Source organism: Cricetulus griseus, chromosome 2, assembly GCF_003668045.3.
Source record: "Cricetulus griseus strain 17A/GY chromosome 2, alternate assembly CriGri-PICRH-1.0, whole genome shotgun sequence".
Taxonomy (NCBI): Eukaryota; Metazoa; Chordata; class Mammalia; order Rodentia; family Cricetidae; genus Cricetulus; species Cricetulus griseus.
Window position 1 is genome coordinate 190304029 of NC_048595.1, and position 26780 is coordinate 190330808.

Sequence of the window (26780 nt, forward strand, 5' to 3'; positions counted from 1 at the left end):
CATCTTGAATATTCAAATATCTTTTTTACTTTATCCTTTCCAAGCCTATTTTTATGTGTATAATCTTTCAATATGTATATACATATACATAGACAAGATACTGTTTGATTTTTTTCTTGGGGACCTAGCAGAGCTGTTTCTATAGTTTTACCTTTATCTTTTTTTAATGTGTGTGTGTGTATGTGTGTATATGTGTGTTTGTGTGTGTGTGTGTGTGTGTTTGTGTGTGTGTGTGTGTGTGTGTGTGTGTGTGTGTGTGTGTGTGTGTGTATGAGTGTGCGCCATGTGTATGGATACCTGTAGATGCCGGAAGAGGGCATTCAATCCCCTGAGCTGGAATTATAGGCAGTGGTAAGCTGCCAGATGTGGTGCTTGGAACTGAAATCAGGTACTCTGAAAGAGTAGCAAGTGCTCATAACTGGAGAGCCATCTTTCTGGCCCACTGTGCAATATGTAAAGCATCATTTGTACACAATTCTAAATCATCCTGTGGTTATAAAACATAGTCTCACGAAATGATGTCTCTGTGAACAATGTCTACTCAATTCTTTATTCTTCTTCTGTGCTGAAATTCATTATGTATTCCTGCTAGACAGGTTTCAAGACTTTAAAATGGGAACTGGAGAGATGGCTCACAAGTTAAGAGTACACTCTGAGATGACCAGAATTTGTTTGCCAACATCCAGATCAGTTGACTCACAACTACCCATAACTATAGGGGGATCTGGCCTCTGTGAGTACCCACAGGCATGTGTGTAAACTCATATACAAACACAGCAAATTAAAAGATTATCCCTTCAAAAGGAATTAATGTCTTAAAGTACTTTCTAGAATTCAGGCTTAGAGATCCTCATCATTATTAATTATTTTTCTAGAGTTCATGTTTTGCCTATTAAAATAGATAGGCACACAATCTAATTTTAAATGATTTAGCCTTCATCTTAATTCTAAAATATAGTTTAGGAAATTTCTGTTGGGGGCAGGAGAGATGGCTCTCGGCAGTTAAGAGTATTTCCAGAGAACCCAAATACAGATAACTGTCATTGACATCAGGCAACCCACAGCTACTGTAACTTCTAGCTCCAGGAGATCCAAGTATTCTGGCCTTGATGGACATGCCATACATTTGGCATATACTCACACAAACACTCATACACATAAGTAAAAATAAATCTAAAACCTCTAATTAAAAACTTCTGTTTACTTTCAACCCACCTGTGATTATGCCTTACACTTCAGACTTAGAGGATATCCATATATTACCAACAATGGCAATGATACCTAAGTAACCTAACTTCAGAACAGACACTACTTCCACTATCCATCTGTTCCAGTAAGTAAGGCAATACACACCATACCACCTGACCCTCACAAGAAAATGAACACATTTACATCTAACTAAATGAGAAAACTATACCTGTGCCTCCAAGCTCCCATTAAGTACTACACACTTTCTTTTATTTAAACTAGAAATTAAACAGCTTATGTAGGAATATTTTAGAAACACAACTTTCTGTCATAGGTATAGATAAAATTCTTTTTTTCCTTTTAAAATGGGGAGTTCTCAAATCTCCACATGCTTAAGAAATGCAAAATAGGATTCTGTGTGGAGATTTTTTTGTGAGTAGTTTCATAGCAGTTGACCGAAGGGATTTCTAAAAGTGAATTTAACTGTGTGTGATTTTAGCTGTAAGCAATGGCAAAAGAGCCTCGAGATACATTTCTATGCCCCATGTTCAATTCAGCCCTGTGGAGTACCTTGCAAGTGCTGGGCTGGGAGATACCTGGGAAGGACAGCCTGCAGCCCTTCTCTGCACTGTAACAGAGTGCCTTAAACTGAAGGACTCCATGAATAGTTTTCAGAGGTCTTAAAATATCCTAAAATTAGATATAAAATTGGCTTTCTGTAGACACTTTTTCAAGAGAGACAGCTTGCTGCTTTAATCAGAGTTTGTAAGTCAGCACTTCCAAACATTTTTCATGTCATGGTACAAATAAAAAAATGTTATTTGTATAGCTCCCTGGGAACAACTAGGAGATTAGGGAATCTAGAGGGAAACACAGTTTAAAATTCATGCAATTTTGCATGTAATTATAAGCATTAAACATCAAGTATCAAAGAAGATAATAGTTGTTACATTTGAATACATTTAAAAATAAAATATTTAATAACCTTGTAAAAATATTTTCTAATATCACATTTAATGCTTAAAATGGTAAATGCAATTATTGATTGAGATTTTCTGTTTTCCTCTTTGTTTTTTTTTAATAATGATGCATTCAAAATATCAAATCAAAATCTCTGAGACTATTTGCACAAATAACAAAAAGAATAAATCCAAGCCAGGAGAAAGAATCATATCAGATTTACCTGCACATTTTAAACAAGTGATAACTCCACACAAACTCTACAAAAGAGTGTGCCAAAGACACTAGACATGCAATAATGAAGGACTGGTGATATCCTGAAAGTCAGGCGAAAGGTGGTATTCCAGACTCCAACGTTTCACCAATTTCAGGAAGAAGTCCATAGTGGAAACTCAAGCCAAATGTCAATCACTCCATGGTGGGGAGAGGTGGAATCAGGAAACCAGGATATTTATGGACAGAAAACAGAAGAGAATGTGGAGAGCTGCCAATAACAGCCCACAATGTTCAACGCTAGTGACTGTACACATGTGAGCAACATAGCCAAAGTCACAGAGAAAACCATCTCAGAGGAGAAATGCTAAGGAATAATTCACAGAGTAGCACTGCCATGAAAATCTTGAGTCAGTAGCAGCAAACAGTTATCCCCAGATTAGCTATGAGTTTGGATCCACCTAGCAAATTACAGGGCTAGATGTCAAAGGAGGATGAATGAATGAATGAATGCATATAATGAGCACACGTTGTGAAAGAGAATATCATGCTAATTGCTTTTTTAGTTCTAATTCTGTCACTTCTGATGGTAAAAAAGTTAATAAGATATATTCAATACTAAAAGTGCAAAACTTAATGTAAATCTCCACAGCTTCTATTCCAAAAGTGCATTCTATCTATATAGAAGTCCATTGAGTGTTACAGACTTTGAGTCTTGTTGCTGTGTGTGTGTGTGTGTGTGTGTGTGTTTTACTTATTTGCAAAGTTTTTAACAATAAAGTTTATTTTAAAAAATAAACAATAAGGCTGGACAGTGGTGGCACATGCCTTTAATTCCAGCACTCAGGAGGCAGAGGCAGGTGGATCTCTGTGAGTTCAAGACCATCCTGGTCTACAAGAGGTAGTTCCAGGACAGCCTCCAAAGCCACAGAGAAACCCTGTCTTGAAAAAACTAATAATAAATAATAAAATAAATAAATAAACAATAAAATCAATACCCAATACTACTTTCAAAAGAAAAAAGACCTATATTTACAAAAACATAAAAGTTGATATCCCTGGGAGGCCTGCTCATTTTGGAAGGGAGAGGAAGGAGCAGTGGACCTGGAGCAAAGAGGAGGTGGGAGGTAGACCTGGGAAGAGTACAGGGAGGTAACTGTAGTCAGGATATATTGTATAAGAGAATAAAAAAGAAAAAATTGTTCTGTCTCCAAAATGTAAATTTATAATGTTTGGTGTCTAACAAAAAATTATGGTCCCACTTATGACTCCAAAACTGATAAATTGAATCAATATAATTGAATTTGGGGGAAAAAATCAGTCAATAACGTATTTCAAAAAAAGATATCAAGAAAATAATTTCATTTGTTAAGAAAGAAATAAACAAACAAAAAATTCAAAAATAAATTTAACCAAAGAGGTAAGATATCTATACATTGGAAACTGATAAAGAGTGCTAAAATAAATAGAAGACATTCTTGGAATGATAGCCCATCTTCATGGATTGAAAAAAATAAATACTGCTAAAATGCCTGTACTACTCAATACAATCTCTATCAAAATTAAAATAAATCATAAAATTCTCATAGAACTGGTTCATTAAAGAGCATGATCAGCTAAAACAAGGAAAACAGAGTTGGAAGCATCACACTTTATGATTTCAATTATATTTAATAGTTCAGTATGACACTCAACTGAGAAACAAATAAAGAAGATGTGCTTTACACACACAATTAAATATTTTTTAGTCATAAAGAAGGATGAAATTACATTGTTTGAAGAAAAATGGATGAAACTGGAGATGATCATATTATTGGAATTAAATCCATTTCAGAAAGGCAAATATGTTTTCTGTCAGAGTAGATCTTATATTTTGCAAATACATAAGACCATACATATGTAGATGACATGAAATTAGAACTCATACTGTCAGTAAAATAGAGGGAACTAACTGGAAAATTAAAGGGAGAATAGTGGAGTATAGAGGAGTGCATGCTGTAAATACAGTATATAAGTATGTATTTGTATAATGATTATCTTATATAACACTATAAAATAAATAGATATTTTAAAACTGAGTGGATACATCATAATTAAAGTAACTCAGGGTCTTCATTCCACCTTCATAATCATTCTGTCTTTGTAGTTACATTTATTTTGAATGAACTATGTATGTGCAACAATATGGAGGAACACAAGGACTAGATACACAAGCTGCAGTCCAACGGAGCTCAAATAATGCTGTGCATTATTCAACAATCCCCAAATAAATACTGACAGCTGAATAAGTTCTAAAAATCAATTGAGCACTTCCATATTCAAAACAGGATAGTGCTGGTCCAAAAACAGATACACCATCCACTGAAATTGAATGGAAAGTACAGTATTTTTTTTGAAGGGGGCCCCAGTAGGACACCATGGGAATAGTTAATTTGTTCCATCAATTACATTAGGAAATTGGATATATACATGCTAAAACATGATTAGACCCTTACATGAAAATGATACAGAAATATCAATTCAATAAACTTTAATGTAAGGTGCTGGGTAATAAAGTTTTCAGAAGAAAATACAGGAAACAGTCTATGGCATTGTTTTAGAAGAACTTTTGTGGTTATTTCACAAGCTGAAAGGTTTCTGCTCAGCAAAGGAATCTATGAAATATGAAAAGGGTAACCTAGGAACTACAGTGGTTCTCAACCTGTGGGTCATGACCCCCTTGGGAGTCACATATCTGATATTCTGCATTTCAGATATTTATATTATGATTCGTAGCAGTAGCCAAATTACCGTTACAAAGTAGCAATGAAATAATTTTATGGTGGGAGTGACCACAACATGAGGAACTGTATTAAAGTGTTCCAGCATTAGGAGGTTGAAAACCACTGAAGTAGAGTATATTTACAAATCATATGTAAAATGAAAGGTTAATTCAAAAATATATAAGGAACTCATACAACTCAGAACAAGAGAACAAATAGTTCAATGTGGCAAAATGGGCAAAGAGGATAAATAACAATTAATAGCAAAAAAGCACGAAAGGCCAACAGGTAGATGGGCATGTACTCACTGGCAATTCACACCTGTTAAGATAGCTATTATTTAAAAGACAAGAGGGGCAGAAACCAATACTCACCAAATGAACTTGCCAGCACCTTGGCCTTAGACTTCAGAACCTTAGCTTCCAGAACTGTGAGAAATAAATTCCCATTCTTTATAAATTAATGTTTTCAATGTTCAACCATAGAAGCACAAATAGACTATGGCAGACAGAGAAGCTAAATGAAGTCCTTGTTTTTCCTTCATGTTTTATTCATGTAAATCATTTAGACTGAAGGTATTGGTGACAAGTGAACTAGGAATCTACATAAAGAAATTGAGAACATCAAAAACAACTAGTACATTGGTATACACACAAAACTGTTTCTTACAATTTTAATAGATTTAAATGATTGATGAGTATGGTGGTTTGAATGAGAATAACACCCATAGATAGGCTCATATAATTTGAATACTTGGTCCCAGTTGGTAGAACTATTGAAAAGAATTAGAGAGTGTGACCCTGTTGGAGGGTATGTGTCACTGGGGGCAGGCTTTGGGGTTTCAAAATCCCACACCATTCCAAGTTAACTCTAGCTGTCTCATGGCTGTCTCTCAGGATGTGAACACCTAGCTGTTACTATAATGTGATGCCTGCATGCCTGCTGCCATGATTCCTGCCATGATGGTCATGAAATCTAACCCTCTGAAACCAGAAGGCCCAAAGTAAATGCTTTCTTTTCTAAGTCATTATGGTCATGATATCTTATCACAGCAATAGAAATGTAACTAAGGCTGTCTCCTTGTTATTTTTGGTAGTGCATTCTTTTTCACAGCAATGAATAGGTTGGTGTTTGTGTTACAGGACATATGAAGTAACAAGAAATTGGATCTTGGGTGCTTCAGTCCTGAGCTTCTTACCTTCTTTGTTAAAGGGCTTTCTGCCAACATATTGATCGATGTCATCTTTTTTAAACAAGTTAAAAAGTTTTCAGATTCTGCTAGCTCTTTTGGACCCCAAGCACAGAGGTAGTTATCTGTCAGCCCAGGAATATCTTCCTCTTCTATTCTTTTTTATTTATTTATTTATTATGTATACAACACTCTGCTTCCATGTGTATCTGCACACCAGAAGAGGGCACCAGATCTCATAATGGATGGTTGTGAGCCACCATGTGGTTGCTGGGAATTGAACTCAGGACCTCTGAAAGAGCAGTCAGTGCTCTTAACTTCTGAGGCATCTCTCCAACCCCCTCCTGTTAGTGATCAACTAGAAGTCAATAGGGCAAGGTTTTCTTTATTCGGATACATCAGTCAAGGGCAGGCCAAAGCAAGGAGGAGGGAGCCGGGACCAGGGCCAGCAGCAGATGGGGGAGCAGAAGAGAGTGCCCATGTGTCCTCAGACCCCATAAGAAGCCCCTTTACTTCACCTTGGACTTTCCCTCCACCCTGCCCTCACAGGCATGTTCCGGCACACCTGTCCAGGTTACCTGGGGCAGAGCTAGAGTATCTCCCTACAATTCCCCTTTTAGTCTAAAAGAGGATTAAAACATAATAGTATAAAACATCTAAAATGAACAATCATAAAGGTGAAATATAAGAAGATACAATAATCTGCTATTGCACATCCTAACTATGTCTATTCCGGCTAAGCCCTAAAGTCATGTAGAAAGGGTGTATAACTTGAACACCTCCTTCCAGTCCCAACTCTAAACAATAAGAAGGTCATTCCTAACTAGGCTTACACTACCCTAATAAACAATAATGGGGAATGGGGGCATAGCATCTTCTAAGTTACTTCCTGCTGAAATGGGACAATGGTAGCCATGTGGGGTCCTGTGGGGAAAAAAAAAATTCCAGTACAGGGAAAGTCTCTAATGAGTTATCTCTAGTCCATGTTAGATGAGATTTGCTTGATTGAAGATCTAGGTTGAAATCCTCAACTTGATTGAAGTCATTACTCGAGGTTCTGGTTGGAGTGTCAGTCGAAATGGAGTGAGTTGAATCCAGTGTAGTCGGTGAGGTGTGGTCCAATTCTTTTTCCGGAGCATGCAGGGATTGTTGTCAGGCTGGTCCTCATTGGTTGTATGGGACTCAAACATAAGTGTCATCAGAGAATTGTTTGCTTGCACATGTATGTGTACTGGGAAAGGCAAGCATTGAAAAACGACAATTATGAGAGGGTGTAGGCCTGGAAAGAAAGAGCCAAGAAAAGACTAAGATAGTCCTCTAATCCTTCATTTATTCTGTATTACAGCAATTGGCTTCTTGATATAACACAGAAACTTTAAAATTTTGTTAAATAACATGCTTGGATTTTAGGGGAGGAAAGCCAAATCCAGCCCTAAATCCAGCATCGATTTAATTGAATAGGGACTAGGAAATGAAGAGAAATAGAGTTATTTGAGAGACAGCTGTAAATTTTACCATATGGCACGTTCCTTTTGTTCGATGGTTATACGTTCTTTCCTTAAGTATCTACACATGTAGTGTCCTTTGACTTCCAGAGGTTGGTTTTCTTGTGGGGATAAAAACAAAGCACTTCCCATCCTTTGGGAGGCTTTTATTTAGTTCATGAAATATACCTCAGTAAATACCTGCCAGTCATCCTTGTCGAGAGGATTGTCTTTTTCAACTCGAATCTTGATAAATTTTGATGGTATCCAAAGATTTTCTTCTGTGGAAACTAATGCAAAACCCCTACCCCAACATAACACGTCCGGGTTTCCATACCGAGGTCAGTACATCTTTGAAGTACACTGGTTGGTTCAGTTCAGCAGTCTTTTTCCATAGTCCAGTGTCTTTTCGCAGCTGTGTTTAGTATTAATAAAGCATTATGTAATCTACGTTTGGGGGGTTTTGACTTACCAGCTTGCCAATGGCGCATCTCCTTAAGTGTCCTGTTAGACCTTTCAACAATTGCTTGTCCTGTAGGGTTGTGTGGTATACCTGTGACATGCTTAATGTTATAATATTTGAAGAACTGTTCCATTTTTGTGGAGACATATGCTGGAGCATTGTCAGTTTTTACCTGCGCCGGTATGCCTATAACTGCCATCATCTCCAATAGGTGTGTAATAACAGAATCAGCTTTTTCAGAGTTGAGAGCAGTAGCCCATTGGAAACCTGAGAATGTGTCAATGGTATGATGCACATATTTCAAATTTCCAAATTCTGTAAAGTGAAAGACATCCATTTGCCAAATCTCATTCCTCCGAATGCCTTTAGGATTACAGCCTGCTGGCAGCGGAGTTTGATTATAAAAGGAACAAGTAGGACAGTTTCTCACTATCTCCTTGGCTTGTTGCCAAGTGATGGAGAAGTCCTTCTTTAAACCCTTGCTATTTACATGATGCTTTTGATGAAATTCTGAGGCTTCTAGCACAGTGCCAATCAATAAACGATCAATCTCGTCATTGCCTTGTGCCAGTGGGCCTGGCAGACCTGTATGGGATCTGATATGCATAATGTACAGGTGATTACTTCTGTTTCTGATTGTTTCCTGTAACTGCAAGAACAACGAGGTTAGTTCAGTATTATCAGGGACGAATTCTGTAGTCTCTATGTGCAATACTTTGCATTGGTATAGATTTTCATTTATTGATACAACTTTAAAGTCAATTTTGTGATATGTATATGTCTCCTCTTGTTTAGGTATTATGTTTATACAGATCTTTTACCTATAATAGTCAGAACTTATAATTAGGTTAGATAGGTTTTCTAGATATGGAGATGTATTTGAGATGGTTAGGTATTCTTCAAACCTTTCAAAGACCTACAGAAATATGGCATTTAAATGGTTTAAGGTTTTTCTTGGCAGTGAGACACAACTGCTCCTGGCACACCAATTACACCAGAAAGGAGGATGGGCATCGAAGAAACTCATTATGGAGTTTGCTTTCAACATGGCAAGATCAGCCATTTGAGCAAGAAACTGCTCTTGCCTGGACTGTTTGTTGCTGTATAAACTAGACATGAAGGACCCACAAGAAAGTGACTGCTAAACTTACAAAACAAGACAGTACTGAAGGGTTCCTGGTGAAATGGAGAAGTGTGCCAGACACACTGTGGCCTATGGGCTGAAGATGGATGCCCCAACTTTACAGAGGAACTTTGGGTGACTGTCCAGGTATCGAGATGTCTCTGTCAATTCTAGAGTTTATATATTATCCTTCTGTGGTCTTTGATAGAGTTGAAGACAGGTAGTTATGGTTATAGTTTTCTTCAGTTATTATAAAAGATAAGTTATCCTTTTATTTTAGACAGAAAAGAGGAGATGATGGGGGAAGTACTTCTGTGTATGTTTATCTTATTGATTGTTTAATAAAGTTCTGCTTGGCCAATGAAACGGCAAGATAGGCAGGAGTAGGAGTCAAAGAGGATTCTGGGAAATGTAGTAGCGAAGTGGTGTTCCAGGCAGGAAGTGACATAGCAAGAAGATTCATATCTAAGCGAGGAAACAGGAAGTGTCCCCTCTCTTTTTCCCCTCTGCTCCTGCTCCAGCGGCACAATGTGATCCACCAGCAAGGAGGGACACCAATTAGGCGTCCGATAAGATAAGTCTTATAAAATATATAGGTTTATGATAGTTAAGACTGAGCTAACAGATGAGAATCCTAGTCATTGGCCAAGCAGCATTGTACCTAATATAAGTTTCTGTGTATTCATAGCTCACACATGGTGGTGGCAGTGGGGCTCAGGCAACTTTTGGCGGCAAGATTTATCGTAACACCCTCCTCTTCTATTCTTACAATGACCAAGTTGAGAACACTTGGGTTGGCATCCACATTGCATCCTGAACAGACTTACACTTCCTTTCTCCAGTAACACTTGATCTATAACAAGAATGCCCCCTTTGCAATAGCAAGCACGTGCTGCCCTGAGCCAAGACACCTTGCTTCATGGGAAAACCTTCACACTATTGATTCGTAACCCTTCCACTCTTCACTTAGAGCATCAATAGCTACTTCTGTACCCCATGAACTTCTCATAGAAAGTAGAAAGCTTGTGTTCATCATCACTTTAATGAGTTTCTGACAGCTGATGGCTGGGAAGGAAATACTCAGCTTCATCTTGACATGGTTGACTATCTAGGAAGTTCCACAAAATGAATAAATACTTTTTTTAGAAACAATACTATTAAGATAGTGAAATTGCATAGGTTAACATATTTTTTAAAACTTGTATGTAAAGGAAGACTTGTATTTTGAATTTACAAATAACTCTCAAAATATAATGATAAGAAATACTCAAACAAAAATAGAGATTGGAACACTTTACCAAAAATATCGAGGTTACTATCAACTCCATGAAAATACAGTCAACATCATTAGTAGTTGACAGGATGTAAAGTAAAATTACAATGAGACAATTCAACACAAGATTGGGTGAAAATGTAAGAGACAAACCTCATAACTAAATGTTGAAGTGCCAGACCTAAAATGCACACTAAGAGCAGGCAACAACTGAAAACAATGGAACCTCTTTTTAAAACAGTTCATTAGTAAGTTAAACCTGCATTTGCCACAGAAGCCAGTCATTCCTGCTTAGGTCTTTACCTAAAGATAAAGAAGTGAATGGGCAAACAAAAGCTTAAACATTAAAAGTTTGTTGTGTCTTCAGACAAGAGCTCCAAGGCAGAAGCAATCACATTTAAGTAGATAGATGTCTATGTCTTGCCTTATATACACATCAAATTATTATTCCATAATGAAAAGAATATGTGGAAAATATAGAAAATAATTATCAAAAACTATGATGCATGCAATAAACATGCTTGGAACTCAGAGAATGAAGCCAGAATCTAAACCAATGAAAGTAAGTACCCTAAGACCCCATTTATGAAATCTGTAGAATGGGAGAGGTTTACTATTTTCTCTGATAGTAAACATTTGGAGACCACAAGGATTCTCTTAAAACTACTTATGTCTGTAGTGCCAAAGCAGCCACAATGTGTGAATGAATATGACTGTTCCAATAAAACTTTATTTACACAATGGTTGTGTTGGCCCACAAGCCATGTTCATTGGCAAGCCCTTCTCCAGAAGATGCAAGATACTCTGTGGTGTCAGAGAACAGATCAACATTGGCCAGAGGCAAGGACAGGGAGTGGGCTGAGGGAAGGGCTCCAGGAGGAAGATGAAGCCATTGGAAGTGATCCAGATACTCACACTTTTCATTGTAATGATGGGTTTGCAAGTACATACATGTGTCAACTCATAAAATTATACATGTTAAACACATGCAGTTTATTGTATGTCAATTGTATCTCAATAAATCTGCTAACTAAAAGCAAAGCCCAAAATTCTATTTTTCACATCCACTTATACATTTGTAGCAGTTGACATTTTTAGTTCAAGAAACGAACAGCCCTTGTTTTTCTCCTATTACCCAATGCAATGCTGAAATGAATTTCAAATCCAGTCACACTTCATACCAAGTTTTGTTTTGTGTTTTAAATGAAGCTCTCATTTGCAGTATGTTAGTTAAGAGGCTGCCACTTGCAATGGCACATCCATTATCAACACAAGTATTGCAAAGGTAGTCATTTAGGTGTTTGGCTAAGTTGTGTCTTCCAGAAGCCCACTACCTTATCCTGTCCACCCAACTCACTTGTTACTTTTGAGTGGCTGCTGCTGGTATATACTGAAAAATGCTAGCAGCTTCCACAGCTTTTGAGGGCCCTTCACAAATGGGCAAGAATGCTCTGCAGCTAGCAAGCAGATGGTAAGGTAGAAGCACCTCACTAACCAGGCTTGGGGAATATGAAAAGAGTAATGACAGCTGGTGCTCCTGGTGTCTGCCATCTGCCTAGGTCACCATCCAAAGTATATGAACCCTGAAGTAACCTGCCTTGGACAATGTATGTTCAAGCACACTAGCTGCCCATAGATTTACCATAATCTCTACCACGGCCCCTGCCATCCATCCACAGCAGGAGAGGAAACCCAGCATGCTGGTTGATTCTGTTCCACAGCCATTTGCTGTGGCTAGCAAAGTAGCAATGCAGGAAATACAGGTTTGATTTTTACCAAATCAACAGCCACTAAGATTACCATTGCATAAGTCTGCCTGAAACTATCTTATTGTATGTTCTTAAGGTAAGCAGTAAACAGAAACTGCCTTCCGCTGCCTTCCAGTATTTTCTGTGAGGATGCATAGAGGCTTTCAAGAATTTATATGAAAACACTCTCTAGGACTCAAGTAGGCATGGTTTGAAATTCCAGTTCCTCAATTTGCTGTGTGACTCTAAGCAATTCACTTAAATTATCTGTGCTTCAACAGTTCCATCTTGAAAATTAGATAACCCCCCAGTTTTTAGAGATTGAGTGAGGTTATGGAGCCCAAATGCTGGATTAAATGTGAGCAATTAACATTACTATGATTTACAAAGTTTTTAACATACAATTTTGTCTGGTCTCAGTATCAATAATGTTTTCCTTCAAATTTATTTTATGCTTAATTTTTATTTTGTGAATCTAGAGTCTTGCCATTTATTACCCCATTCAGCTGGTTGCTAATGTTGCCTAGCTTTAGCAGATATGTTTATTGTATAGGCCTCTTATCTTTGGCTTCTCATATTCTTGTAAGATTATGCATCACATTGAGTAAGCTTGTTTCTTTGGGGGGTTTATTTTGCTATGTTGTATATTATCTGTCTTTACTGACCACCTTACATTTTGCTGCTGCTATTGTTGGATCCAGCTGTGACGCTTGAACAAAGCAAAATGCAGGATAGAATGGCTCACTAAATTGGAGAGCATACATTTAACCCTTCTTTATCTTTATTGTGTAATTTATATCTCCACAGTTGAAATAATGACATTATTTATGTCATATGACAACTATAATGATTGAATAATGTATATTGAGTTGCCCAGCATGTAACTAGCAGTCAATAAATGTCAACTGTAATTATCCTGAAGTCTGGCTTATATTTCTTAGACTATTGTTCCTTTTTTTCACTGAGTTCCACAAGCCACACACCTCCAGGAAGTCTAAGGTCTTCCTTATAGCATCCAAATTCTTCCTTCCTTTCTTCCATCCTTCCTACCTACCTTTCTTTCTTTTTTCTTTCTTTTTTGGAAAACTAGACAATACTCCAGTCCAGGGAAATGTGAACTTAATCCTCTTCCTCCTTGTCACCCATTCCTATGCCACCTTGGCCCTTCTTCCTCCTCACATGGCGTAGGTTGCCACCACTATAAGAAGAACAGAAGTCAATGTGCTTCTGGGAGCTCAGATGGGCATTGAAGGAAGGGATGGTCATCACCAGTTTTCAGACCCTAGTAGCTTGTAAATGAACACATAGGAGTGATGAGTAGATTTAGCCAGGCCCAGCTAAAGACCTGATCCTGCAGCCACCTCTCCAAGAAATCCACAATCTTCAGGCCCAGGATGTAATCCATCCAGCAAACTCAGACCTGCAGTCCACCAGTACCTGCATTCCAATACCCCCACAGCAGATGAATGCATATGCAAGCTAGGATCCTAGACTATGAAAGCTAGGTTTTTCCTATACATACATACTTAATGATTATAAGTTATAAATTAGCAATAGCAAGAGATTAACAGTAAATAAGGAATTAGACAATTATAATAATCCACTAAAATAAAACAGCCAGCAGCATCACTACTTTTGAACCCTGATGCTGTGTTTAACATAAAGGTGAGCTGGATGGAAGCACTATAAATCTATGGCAGTCAATCTGACAATAGAAATGGCTGCTAAATGACTGACATGTACCGCACAAATACATCGAGGGTACTTTGGACAAACAATGCATGCCTCAGGTAAGACAAAATAGGAATTCAAAATAGCAGACAATTTTAAACAAATACGTGCTTACCTCCAGCATTCTCATTTAATATTTTTACTTAATCTCAGGTAACCGATGCATCAGAAAGAAAGAAAGAAAGAAAGAAAGAAAGAAAGAAGGGAGGGAGGGGGAGGGAGGGAGGGAGGGAGGGAGGAGGGAGGGAGGGAGGGAGGGAGGGAGGAGGGAGGGAGGGAGGGGAGGGGGAGGGAGGGAAGGAAGGAAGGAATAAGAGGGACTGCAGCTATAGGTCATATTGGTCACAACTTTTATGCTTGCCTTGACCAACTTTCTCTCAAAAGTGTATCTTTAATCATAGTGAGGAGGAGTGGGAATTATGCTTATGGAGAAACAACCCTATATTAACATTTTTTGAGAGAAGGCTGAGATTCTTACCTTTGTATCTGAAAAATGGTACACGCTAACCCTTAGAGAAATTTGTGGTAGGCAAGTGAATTATGAATAATAGTGCATGCCAATGATGAAAACTTTAAAATTATGTTATAATACAAGTTGATGGAATACAGTTTACAAAAAAAGAGGGACTCCAGCCCCTTTCATCACAATTTAAATGAGGTATTTCGCCTCTCTCCAGGCAGACTTTTTATATGTAGGGTGAGGACATTTATCTGCATTTAAACCTTTTCTTCTAAGGTTGCTGGGCCTTACAACAGACCTTTCCTATTTTACATCACAAAACAATATTAATGTAATGTTTTACTCTTTTGGCTTTTTGAGGGGCCCACCACTCAGCTCCCAAATAACTTACAAGAAGTCTTATTATTTCTTATGAATGCCTGGCCTTAGCTTGGCTTGTTTCTTGCCAGCTTTTCTTATCTTAAATTATCACATCTACCTTTTTCCTGTGAGCTTTTGTCTTTCTTACTTATGCATATTTTACTTTCCTTTTTACTCTATGGCTAGCTGGGTGTCTGGGTGACTGGCTGGTTGGGTGGCCCTTGTCTTCCTCCTCTCCTTGTCCTCTTGCTGCTCTCTTCCTCAATTCTCCTCCTATTTATACGCTCTGCTAACAGCCCCGCCTATCCTTGCTCCTGCTTCACTATTGGCCATTCATCTCTTTATTAGAACCATCAGATATTTTAGACAGGTACAGTAACACAGAGTTAAATAAATGCAGCATAGACAAAAGTCGCACACCTTAAAATAATATTCCACCACAAAAACTCTAATTATTATCCTAAAATTGATTCAATAAAACAAGTGAACTATAGAGTAGGCAAGCACTTAAGAATGTAATTTTATTGCAATAGAGGTTTTTCGTAAGTCTCTTTTTAATGTGGAAAAAGCTTGTCTTTAGAAACCAGATGTGTCAAGAATAAGGCAACTACAGTTCTCAGCTTATCTGCAGTCCTGGTTTATGTCTTCTGAACTAATATAATCATGGACAGTTTCTGCTTTAATTCACCAAAGCTTCCAATCTTAGATGTGATTAGTCAAACTCCTCATTTAGAAGATGCCACTGAGAGCTATATTCAAAATGGCCATCATTTCTTCTGCATTTAGACACTGGGTTGAAATATGTTTCCTGTATCACATGACTTACCAACTCTAGGAAGTCTGTCTTATTATGTCCTCTGCAGATGAGGGGATAGTTCCTGAAGAAGGATGACCGTCAATGCTAGGTCATCTATATAGCATAGAAAACAGATGAGCATGTCCAGCCATCAGCTGACTTCCAAGTTCATCATTGATAAGAGCAAAAGATTTTTTTTGATAACTTGGATAATAATACTAAAAATAGAAAAAAGTAGCATTCCATCCTTTGTAGACATCTAGCCTTAGGATCCATAAATGTCAGTCGTCTTCTGTTTACATTGGAAATGCTCACATACCGAAGGGTAATCCATAGTCCTCACTTCATTACATTTTGTGAACACTAATAGTGTCTGGACATCAGGAATCCCAGGGTATTTATTTTCCTTACTCTTCATGATTAAAAATTTACTGAACTGTAACCATCATGAGATGGAAATAGAGTGGCATTTGGATAAAAAGCCTCTCTGCTTACAGCAGGGCTATGGTCAACTTTTTCATAATTTTACTGTAGAACTTTCCTTTGCTCACTCCAAAGCCATTGTTAGGTATCATTACATCCATGTAACCTAGTGAAGAGCTTGATAGTGAAAAAAGCCTTTTCATTAGCATTGCCACCATTTATTGAAATCTACCATGCTCTGGGTCAGAGAAACCTCTCTCTTTCAGTAGGGAACTTTAAAGTAATTTTAAATGTGAAAGAACCACCAGCTTTCTTTAAAAACACCAGTTTGAAAAATCTAAGATAATGTATTACCTTATATTGCCAAGTTGAAGATTTGATCTGTCAGTGGAAGTATTCTGGTAAAAGTCTGTGTTTCTCATTGAATGAAAAGACACAAAATGACCCCGGAAAGAAAATGATGTCACATAGATGAATTTAGATTCCAGGTAAAAAGATGTTTATGTGAGACTCCTTCTGCTAAGTTTGAGTCCCCTAGAAAAAAGTCTAGCTATTTCTTTTTAATTGAAAGTTGTAACAGAAATTATACCTGATTTACATTTTAAATTTCCATGTAACTATAAACTTTTATAGTGGGGAACAGATGCTGATGTGAATTTTAAAAAGCTGAGAAATACTTCTCAAATCCATGGCAGAGGGATGTCAAGTGAAAACCAGGAAAAGAAATACTAAAAGAAGACCAGGACTGTAATGCCTGCCTGGACTTGCTCCCTGCATTTGTCCAACTCAATCCCTAAGTGACTAAGAGTCTAGAGAAGTCTACAACGATATGTATCTCAGTTTAGACAAGCTTGAAACCAAATGCCTATCTGTATAATTAATAAACAGGCAAACCAATACACAGACAATAGGATATATCAGGACAGGTCCTTTTGTAGGTTCTCAAAGGAATGTTTGTTAACTGTCACAACTATTGTCATAGTTGAACTTTACTAAATCTTGATGTCTGTGGAAGCAGACATTTAAAAAAAAGTTGCACTAATTATGCAGTCCTGTAAATATTAGTGAATCCTGTCTCTAACTAGATCTAGTTAGTTAATTTTTAAAAAATGGACATAACAGAAAAAGTATGAACTTGAGCTTGACCCCTCAAATGTCTCCCTACTTCCAGTCCTACACTGATCTGAATCAATATAAATTTGTAGGGGACAACAATGAAGAAGATAGAAGCTTGGCAGAGATGAATAAAATGTTCATCCTAAGGGCATCCTAGAACATGTAAACTATTACAGACATTTCATAGACCATATTAAAAATGACAAGAGGAAATTTGGGGCAAGCAACACTCAGTTTCTTGAGCTTCCTCTAATATTTTGAATACATGAGCCCTTGATCTCATAAGTCTGAATATTTTTTTACTTCACTGTCTTCCCTCCAAAGCCCAAATCTATATTGATAAATTATAAAATAGTATGCTGCTGATATTTAAAGAAACAGATAAGGGCACAGGATATTGCATGCAGAATTTCATCTGTTAACTCCATAGATCAATATGATCTGCTGACAGGCTAGGCTCTGCTAATTATGTTCTTCACAGCCTGATAAAAAATATGCTGCACAAGACTATTTTCTGTAGCTGGGTACAAACATCCACAACGGGTTCCTTGTGAAGGGTCTGAACCTCCACTTAAACCTTCCCTGTTAAATTCCTAATAAGCAAAATTAATAAGTCTAGAATCAACTTTACATTTTTATTGGGCATTTTATTTAACTTCCATTTGTGGTTTAATAATTTCCTGTCCTCCCAGCTCACATTCACCAAATCATCTCACGGTATTTACCAGACATTCATTGGCTCTGAAGGGTTGCCATAGACTTGACACAGAGGTCACAAAGCATCCAGGAGGAAGCAAATGGGATCACAACTGCTGCTCTTTTACATACAGCAAGAGCACCCAAGGGGCTTAGAACAAATACAGCATTGTGCTATGCTGGGCAGCTGGTTGGCTAAATGTGGCCCCCAGCTGTCAATGAGACAACTGGTGATAATGAATTGCTAGAGATTCAGAATGATCCAGCCTGTGTTTAGTCCCTTGTCATTGACATGCTCTCTAGATAGGTCTACATCTTTTCTTTCAGGCCACCAAGGGAAATTTTAGACATGAAAGCAAAACAGTATATCCTCAATGGAGATTTACCTCAAAACTGTTAGTAAAGTCAATATATAATATGGAGTTAGATTTGCTCAGTTAACAGGAGTATTTGAATAGCAGATAGAGTCAAGTCCAGGTAACGATGTTTACTACTGATTTTTTTTTTACTTGCATATGCTCTAACAGTTTTCAGTGGAAGTTTTAAACTACATAGCTGTGTCTATGTAGATGATCCAAAGTTTTGATGGGTTTATTAGAGTTGTGTAATAGTGAGAAATGCCTGAAATCTAGAAAGTCAAGCCCTGTTTCTCTCAACCCAAATCTGTAATGACTGTGTTTTGAGAGGCTCTAGCTCCTGCTAGAGCCATGCTGTGCAGGGACACTGACCCTCTCCTGGCACTTTGCAGATATATTGGTGTCAAGGTTGTCCTCACCCATCTCCTTTGGCTGTGTAGAACTCTAGGATGCCTCTGGGTCTCTTTTAATGCTCTCTGAGGGTGTCAAAGTATTTTCAAGTCATCATTTGCAAATGCCTAACGTGAAAGTAATGCCTCTTCTAGGGTACTGCTGTATCAGAAGCCTGTGTGTGTCCCCACCAATGCTTAGAGGTGAGTTCCTCCTAGTCTAAGCACAAATGAGGCAAAGCCCTTTGCAATGCATAATGTGCCTGTTCCTATATCTTGCACACACAGGAGTCTGGAATATTTCAGACACGTTGTTTGACTGCATGTATCTTGATCTTACCACTGCCAACTGTGAGACAAAAGTTTTATAGAGAGCTGGAAACTAATTATACTTTTAAGCTATTAAGAAAAAACAAGGTTTTAAAATACCTTCATTTTTAACCATATAACAAAAACAGGATACAGTTTTATCCCATTTTGTTTTACCTTTATCTAGCTAGAATTCTGTCAAGTCAAAGAAAGAAAAAAATTAAAGATTAAAGGTTACATTTTTTTCCTATTGCTGGAAGCAATCCTGTTGAGCAAAAATGATATCCAGCCCTTCCTACCACTCCCACTATGTCCCGAGCACAGTTGGGACATTCTGATATGAGAAAGAAAGATATCAGAGGCTAAATATAAGAAAAGCACCATAAGCATCTTGTTCAGATAGGAAAGTTTAAATATCCTGAGCACAAACTGAGTTGCCCTTAGTTCATCATGGAGAGTATTGTAGCAGCATTTCAGCACTAGTTTGGGTTTAAACCTTTCTTCTTCCTACAATAGGAAAAAAATGATTTGTTCTTGTGTTCTTCTCAAAAATTTGACTTTTATTACAATATGTTCATTTCACTCTTCTTTTATTTCAAACAGATCTAATGATAACTTTGCAAAACATATTAATATTAGCAATTTGATAATCCATAATAAAAACTAAAACAGTACAAAGGAATCACAAATAAAGATTATTTAATAATAAGCAATAGTAAACTCAAATAAAAATTAACTTCCATTGCAAATTTCAAACTTTGCAAAAATTTGAGCTGGTGATATATACTCATAACTCCAACAGTTAAAAGGCAGAGCTCAGTAGTGAAGGTCATCCTCACCTACAAAGTTCAAGGTCCAATTGAGCTCCATAAAGCCTTGTCTCAAAAATGAAAAAAAAAAATAGTAGATAAAAATAAAATTTGAGAATTAGTTTTAGATGTAAACTTGGAGGTAAAGAAATTTTCTCACTCCTCACTGCTGTGGAACAATATTTGTACACTGTAAATATGTATTGCTCTCATATTTAATAAAGAGTTGATTGGATGACAGCTGGGCAGGAAGAGATTGGGTGAGACAGCCTGAGACAATGCTGAGATGAAGAAGAGGGTCAGAGTCAGCCAGAAGCAGGAGTATGAGATGAACGAGCCATGATAATAAAGGCACTAGTATGTGACAAAGCATAAATAAGGAATATGGGTTAACTTAAAATGTGGTTAGTAATAAGCTTGAGCTATTGGCTGAACATTTATAATTAATATAAGCCTCAGAGTGGTTATTTGGGTGCAGCTTGTAGGACAGAAGACTCCACCTACACTTCACCATATAAAAATTCAATTGATTGGACCACTGAGGTAATTCAAGGGTAAGAGCACTTGCTCCAAATCCTGATGACCTGAGTTCAATTCCTGGGACCCATACAGTAGAAGGATAGAAGCAAAAGTTGCCCACTGACCATCACACACATGCATGACATGAGTTTGCGCACATACACACGAATAAAGTAACGTGAAATGTTTACTAAAATAAGAAAATAAATCAGCTCTTAGCCAGGTGGTGGTGACACATGCCTTTAATTCCAGAAATCAGGAGACTGAGGCAGGCAGATCTCTGAGTTCTGAGTTCAAGGCCAGCCTGGTCTACAGAGCGAGTTCCAGGGCAGACAGGGTTACACAGAGAAACCCTGTCTCAAAAAAAGCTATTTTTAAATAAATAATTTAGTTGTTATGTATGAACCAAATAAAAAATGGTGCTGATAGCTTATCAATAATGTGACAAAATTTAAATTTTTAATTCAATTTTATCTTAGTAGTCACAAGTAAGTGGTGCTTATAAAAATGTACACTAATTTTCTTTTTTATTAGATACTTTTCTTGGTTTTGGCTTTTTGTAAGTTTTGGTTTGTGTTTTGCAACCCACTTGTGGTCACTGATTACAACTCTGTTAAAAATTAAATGTATGATGTATATTAAATATATTTTCCTAAAAAAATATATATATATATATATATATATTTTCCTTTTTCTTGTTTTGTTGTTGTTTGTTGGTTTGCATGTTCAAGACAGTATTCTCTGTGTAGTCCTAGTTGTCCTGGAACTCATTCTGCAGACCAGGCTGGCATTGAACTTAGAGACCCACCTTTCTGCCTCTGCCTCCCAAGTACTGGGATTAAAGAAATCAGTATGGCTATTACAAATAGTGCTGTGACAAACATCGTTGAACTGATGTCCTTGTTGTATGAATGGGCTTCTTTTGAGTATATGCCTAAGAGTGGAATTGCTGGATCTCATGGTAGACTGATTTCCATTTTCCTGAGAAATCGCCATACTGATTTCTTTAAATGCCCTCCCTTGATAATGAGATTAGTGACAACATTATATGCCATCCCAGAGCATTCATCCAGCAGCTGATGGAAGTAGAAGCAGATACCCACAGCTAAACACTGAACTGAACTAGAATCCAGTTGCAGAGAAGGAGGAGTGATGAGCAAAGGGTTCAAGACCAGGCTGGTGAAACCCATAGAAACAGCTGACTTGAACAAGGAGAGCTCTTAGCCCCCAGACTAATCACTGGGAAACCAGCATGGAACTGATCCAGACTCCATGAATGTGGGTGTCAGTGAGAATGCCTTGGAAATCTATGGGATCTCTTGTAGTAAATCAGTACTTATCCCTAACATAGGAATGGACTTTGGGAGCCCATTTCACATAGAGGGATAGTCCCTCAGCCTAGACACACGGGGGAGTGCCTAGGCCCTATCCCAAAGGATATGACAGACTCTGAAGACCCCCATGGAAGACCTCACTCTCCCTGGGGAGCAGAAATGGTATGGGATAGGTAGGGTGTTGGGGGGGCAGGGGAAAAGGGGAGGGAGTGGGAACTGGGATTGAAATGTAAAACATCTTGTTTCTAATTTAAATAAAAAATGAGAAAAAAGGAATAATAATAATAATGATGAACAAGAATGGAGAAGGAATGGTAGGAAGACCAGAACAGTGTAGTCAGGATAAAAAGAGAGACAAGGAAAAAACTACCTGACATGTGAGACAAATGGCAGGAAACAAGAGAACCAGAGGTCAGGAGATGATGCTGCAAGGGAACACACTTGTCAGAGAAGGAAAGATAATGTCCCAAATAATGGCCTCAAAAGTCATTATGAAAACACTGTATGAAAGAATCAATGGATGAGCACCTCAGCAGAATTAGGATGGAGATTTTGAGGGCTGTGCAAGGTCTTCCCCCAAGAAATGATAGGTATTTGATGGACTCAGAGGATTCTGTGGGTTCAGTATGATCACAAGAATTGTACATAAATAACTTTCCCTCAATCCAGTATTTCATTTCTCAAGGAGATCAAATGAGAATGCTAGGATGATCATCCTAGTTAAATCCAATACTATCATGTGTGTATATTCTTTTCCTCTAGAATTTGAATATTTATATTAAAAATGTAATACCTGCTCTCAAAATGGAACAGTTTTTTATTTAGATATAAAACAACCCAAGAACATTTACTAATATATACTTCAGAAAAATGAGCAGATCCCTCAATACTTTGAGATATTTAATGAAGGCAGAGAAAACTTGTCAAGAATGTCTTTGAAAGGATTGGTAAAAAGAAATAATAAATACAAAGGGTACAAGCAGATAGGAATAAGCATTGAATAAATAGTTTCATCATTATGTCTACATTATTGACATTAGCAGAAGACCCATGTAGGATGATAATAGGAACATGGATCACAGACATCTGTTGTCTCGTAACTGTCAAAGATTGATGGGGGATGTCCTTTGGCATTCTGTTCTGAATATATGTTTCCTTATTGGTTGGTGAATAAATGCTGATTGGCCAGTATCCTGACAGGAAGTATAGGTGGGGCTACCAGACTAAGCATGCTGGGAAGAAGAACATAGAAAGGAGCAACCAGGGAGACGCCATGTAGCTGCCAAAGGAGCAAGAGGGCCAGGCATCACTGGTAAGCAGATTAATAGAAATGGGTTAATAATTAGGAGAGATCTAGCCAGTAAGCAACCTAAGCCATCATCCAAAGAGTTTATAATTAATATAAGCTTCTATGTTTCTTTGAGTCTGAAGGTTGGTGGGACCTCTGTCTATAAAAGATTACCTTCTCATAGTTTTCCGATACTGTTTTTTTTTTTCTTTCCATAGAGAATTCTTCTCTGATTCCTACTCGTGTTGGATGAGACTCAACAGTGAGTTGTGACTCAGGCCTGGCCAATAAGAGCAATACATACCCATCATCATGAGATTAATTCATGGGGGACATGTGACTGAAACTGACTTGATGAGAGCTGTTCCAAGTAGTGTTTGTTACTACATGGGAACAGTCTTCCTGAGAAAGAGGCCTATGCAATTAGAGAGATGACTATATAAATGGGATGGAGATATTTAGGATGACCTTGTTATGATGCCTGGAACCAATTATTCCTGAATTCTAATGTCCAACAGATCATTCAGTTGCTTAGCCAATGAATTTCCTTTTCTCATTAAGCCATTTTGTGTTGCATTCCTATTGAAAGCAACCAAAATAATTTTGACTGATACTTTAAATAAACAGAAAGGTCCCAAATAATAGAAGGTTTGAGCTCTGAACTTGAGCACTGGAAAACAAAACCCAGGAATGTAATTAAGTTCCCTATGTTGGTAGGTCCGGTATAAGCTTCAATATCTCAAAGTTGAGTTGAGGAAATTTTTCCTTCCAGTTCTGACTTTTAATTTAGCATTGAAAAGTTGAACAAATAATTTGATATTTGTATTACCTTGTATGATTAAAGATAACAGTGCTCCCTAGAGCACATCCTGAGTGTAAAACCAGATTCTATGTGTGGAAGAACACACCACATGGTTAGTGTGTACAATTTCCTTTGCTCATTGATACTGGAAATGGCAGCAGAATTTACACAAAAGAGATTGTATGGCTTAAACAAATTCATGTTATTTTCTGAATGCCCCAGTGTAATCCATCTTCTCATGCTTATGTTAAAAACTTGCATGCTTTTCCATCAAGGCCTTCTATATCCCTCCTCAGTATGATATTATTCATGACAAGATGTTACAAAACCCAAGAAAATGTGTATTTTAAGCAGGGATACATAAAATGGAAAATTTAAACCTTTAAGAATGATTTCCTGAATTTGACATTTGTTAAGTGTGGTGTGGCAGGTTTGTTGAGACAGGAAATTCAGTTTACCTAGATGCTAAAACAACATGTGAAAGAAAAAATAGGTCACAAATCGAGCCACACATCCACAATATATTTGAGCGGAGATAAGTGATTATCAGGAAATAATTTGGTTTTAAAGCCACATGTCATGGAGTTACATTAAAAAGTAGATTAGAAGTAAGGACATACAAAGACTGTCACTAAAAGGTCAGAGAGATGGCTTAGAAGTTAAGGATGTTTTTACAGATGGCCCAAGTTCCATTCCAGCACCCACATCAGGAGGCTCCCAATCACTTGAAACTCCAACTACAAGGGAGCCAGTGCTCTTTCTAGAATCCATGGGCACCCATACATACATGTCATACAATAACAAAGACTTACATATATGAATAAAACTACTAAGTAGTTATTTTTTAAAAAAAAAGAATGTCACAAAATGGCAATATTTTAAAACATGCAAGTAAACACTGGAAATAACCAAATTGCTTCAAAATGGTTTATTCTTCATCACGGTTCTCTAACTGCTTTAATCAAAAACCAACTGCTATTCATTGCACTAACAGACTGTGGCAGAGGTACCCATGATTCGAAAATGCCCATGCTCCCCCTGGAATGGACTCTATTGGCCTACTCCGACCCACTGGGACTTTGACCCTGCTTGCCATGCCTATCTTTCAACTTCATGCATCCCCTGATTCCCTGTCACACCTTAGCTTGGTTTCCATTCTTGCTTGCTGGTCTTCAGCAATTAGTTTTCAATACCTTCTCCCTCTCAGTAAGCTAACAGAACCTCATGCATTCTGTTGTTATTACTTATTGTTGAGTCTTGAGTCTGTTCTTCCCATTTGCGAGCTTTGAATGAAGATATTCTGAGGATGTGAAGTGCTCAATATTCATCTCTATGGATCCAAGGACAAAACATTTAATAGATATCTCGCATTCATTGAAATGGATATTACATTTGTACAATTTGTGTACATCATATATAGAAGCTGCAAACACTGGTGCATAAGTGTCAGGCAGACAATCTGTGTGAGGTTCATTTTGTAGCCACATCACAATAGGGTGAGACAGGTGGCTTTTTATCAGAAAGTGGGATAAGAAGCCTGTTCCTCTGAGATAGCATATCTAATATAACAGAGCAGACAGCATTTTCCATACCTGTTGTCCCATGTGTTCTTTTGTAATACTGACTTCCACTCCCATCAAGAACTGGACTCTCTACCTAGCTGAACAACAACAGATGCTGTGACTGTTTTGACTAAAAGAAAATGGCAGACATAATACTGCAAAAGTCACAGCCAAAGCCATTAGGTAACCGGGTGACTTCTGTTTCTTATGTCTTCCAAACCTATTACTTGACAAAATAGAACATTGACCATCATTCTTCAAGAGTCCAGCCATCTGGAAGTGTGAAATGTAAGAGCAAGAAGGACTGGGGTGCCCAACTCTGGGCATTCAGAGTGTCACAACAGTGGACACTGTGAGCCTATAATCACACGAGTGAGAAGCCAATAGCATGAATGAGGGCCTAACACCAATGCCCAGACAGCTAACAGAACCAGAGAGAGTACCAAAGAGCCTACATTTGGGGAAGATTGTGACACCACAATAGAAAATGGATGCCTGGACTTTGGCTTGCAATTTCAAGTGTTGAAATTTCTAAATTGGGTTAGTAATAATAAAGGTTGTCTTTTGAGGACTAGGTCAACTAGAAACCCCATAAAAACAAAACAAGTACTCAAAGACAACAGTAATTTTAAAAATACTGTTTTTAAATAACAAACTCAGAGAAAATTAATATCCCCTCCCACTGAGGCACTGATCACTCTAAAGGGAAGTCCCAACTATGCAAGATCATATGGAATGATGCCAGTGGGATAAATTGAATTGCAGGACAATGTGCAGTGAGGAGCCACCCATATTTTTGGTGGGATGTGAATTTATAAATTCAGGATAAACTATGTGAACATGTTTCTGAATATGCATGCTTACCTCTGAATAGCTGCTTGGCAAGTGAAGTCTTTGATTTGCAATATTACCATCATACTGATTGGAAATGTTTATAATGCATGTGTAACATGGTTTTCTAAAGAAAAAACAGGTCTAAAAAGAAAGATGAATGTTTATCTAATGTTTGGGTTTTTTTTCTCTTTCACTATATATCATTAAATCCCTATTGAGAGTTATATTTAAAGCAATTAACCTTTACTTTTGTCTTTGTGTTAGCCTAATAGCACCATAGAATTCAATGGTGCAGGTCATGTTATTAACAGTGAAATTATTTAACAGTTCAAGCCTAAATTCGTCAGTCTAGCAACTGAGTTTGTCACAGACATACCACCACTCATAAACGTTTGTTACCAGTTGAACACACTATAATTACATCACATCCCAGAACTGTGGGGTGATGGTTTGAATGAGACTGTCCCATGTAGACTCCTGTATTTGAACATCATTCCTTAGCCAGTGGCACTGTTTGGTGAGGTGATGTAGTCTTGTTAGAGGAAGAACTGGAAATGGGCTTAGAGAGCTCTTAGTCTGGCCCCACTTTCAGC

General features: G+C 37.6%; 1 pseudogene; it reads right to left on the reverse strand.

Moving 5' to 3' along the window:
- Positions 1-6169: 6169 nt before the first annotated feature.
- Positions 6170-12206, reverse strand: LOC118238175 (annotated as a pseudogene).
- Positions 12207-26780: the final 14574 nt, after the last annotated feature.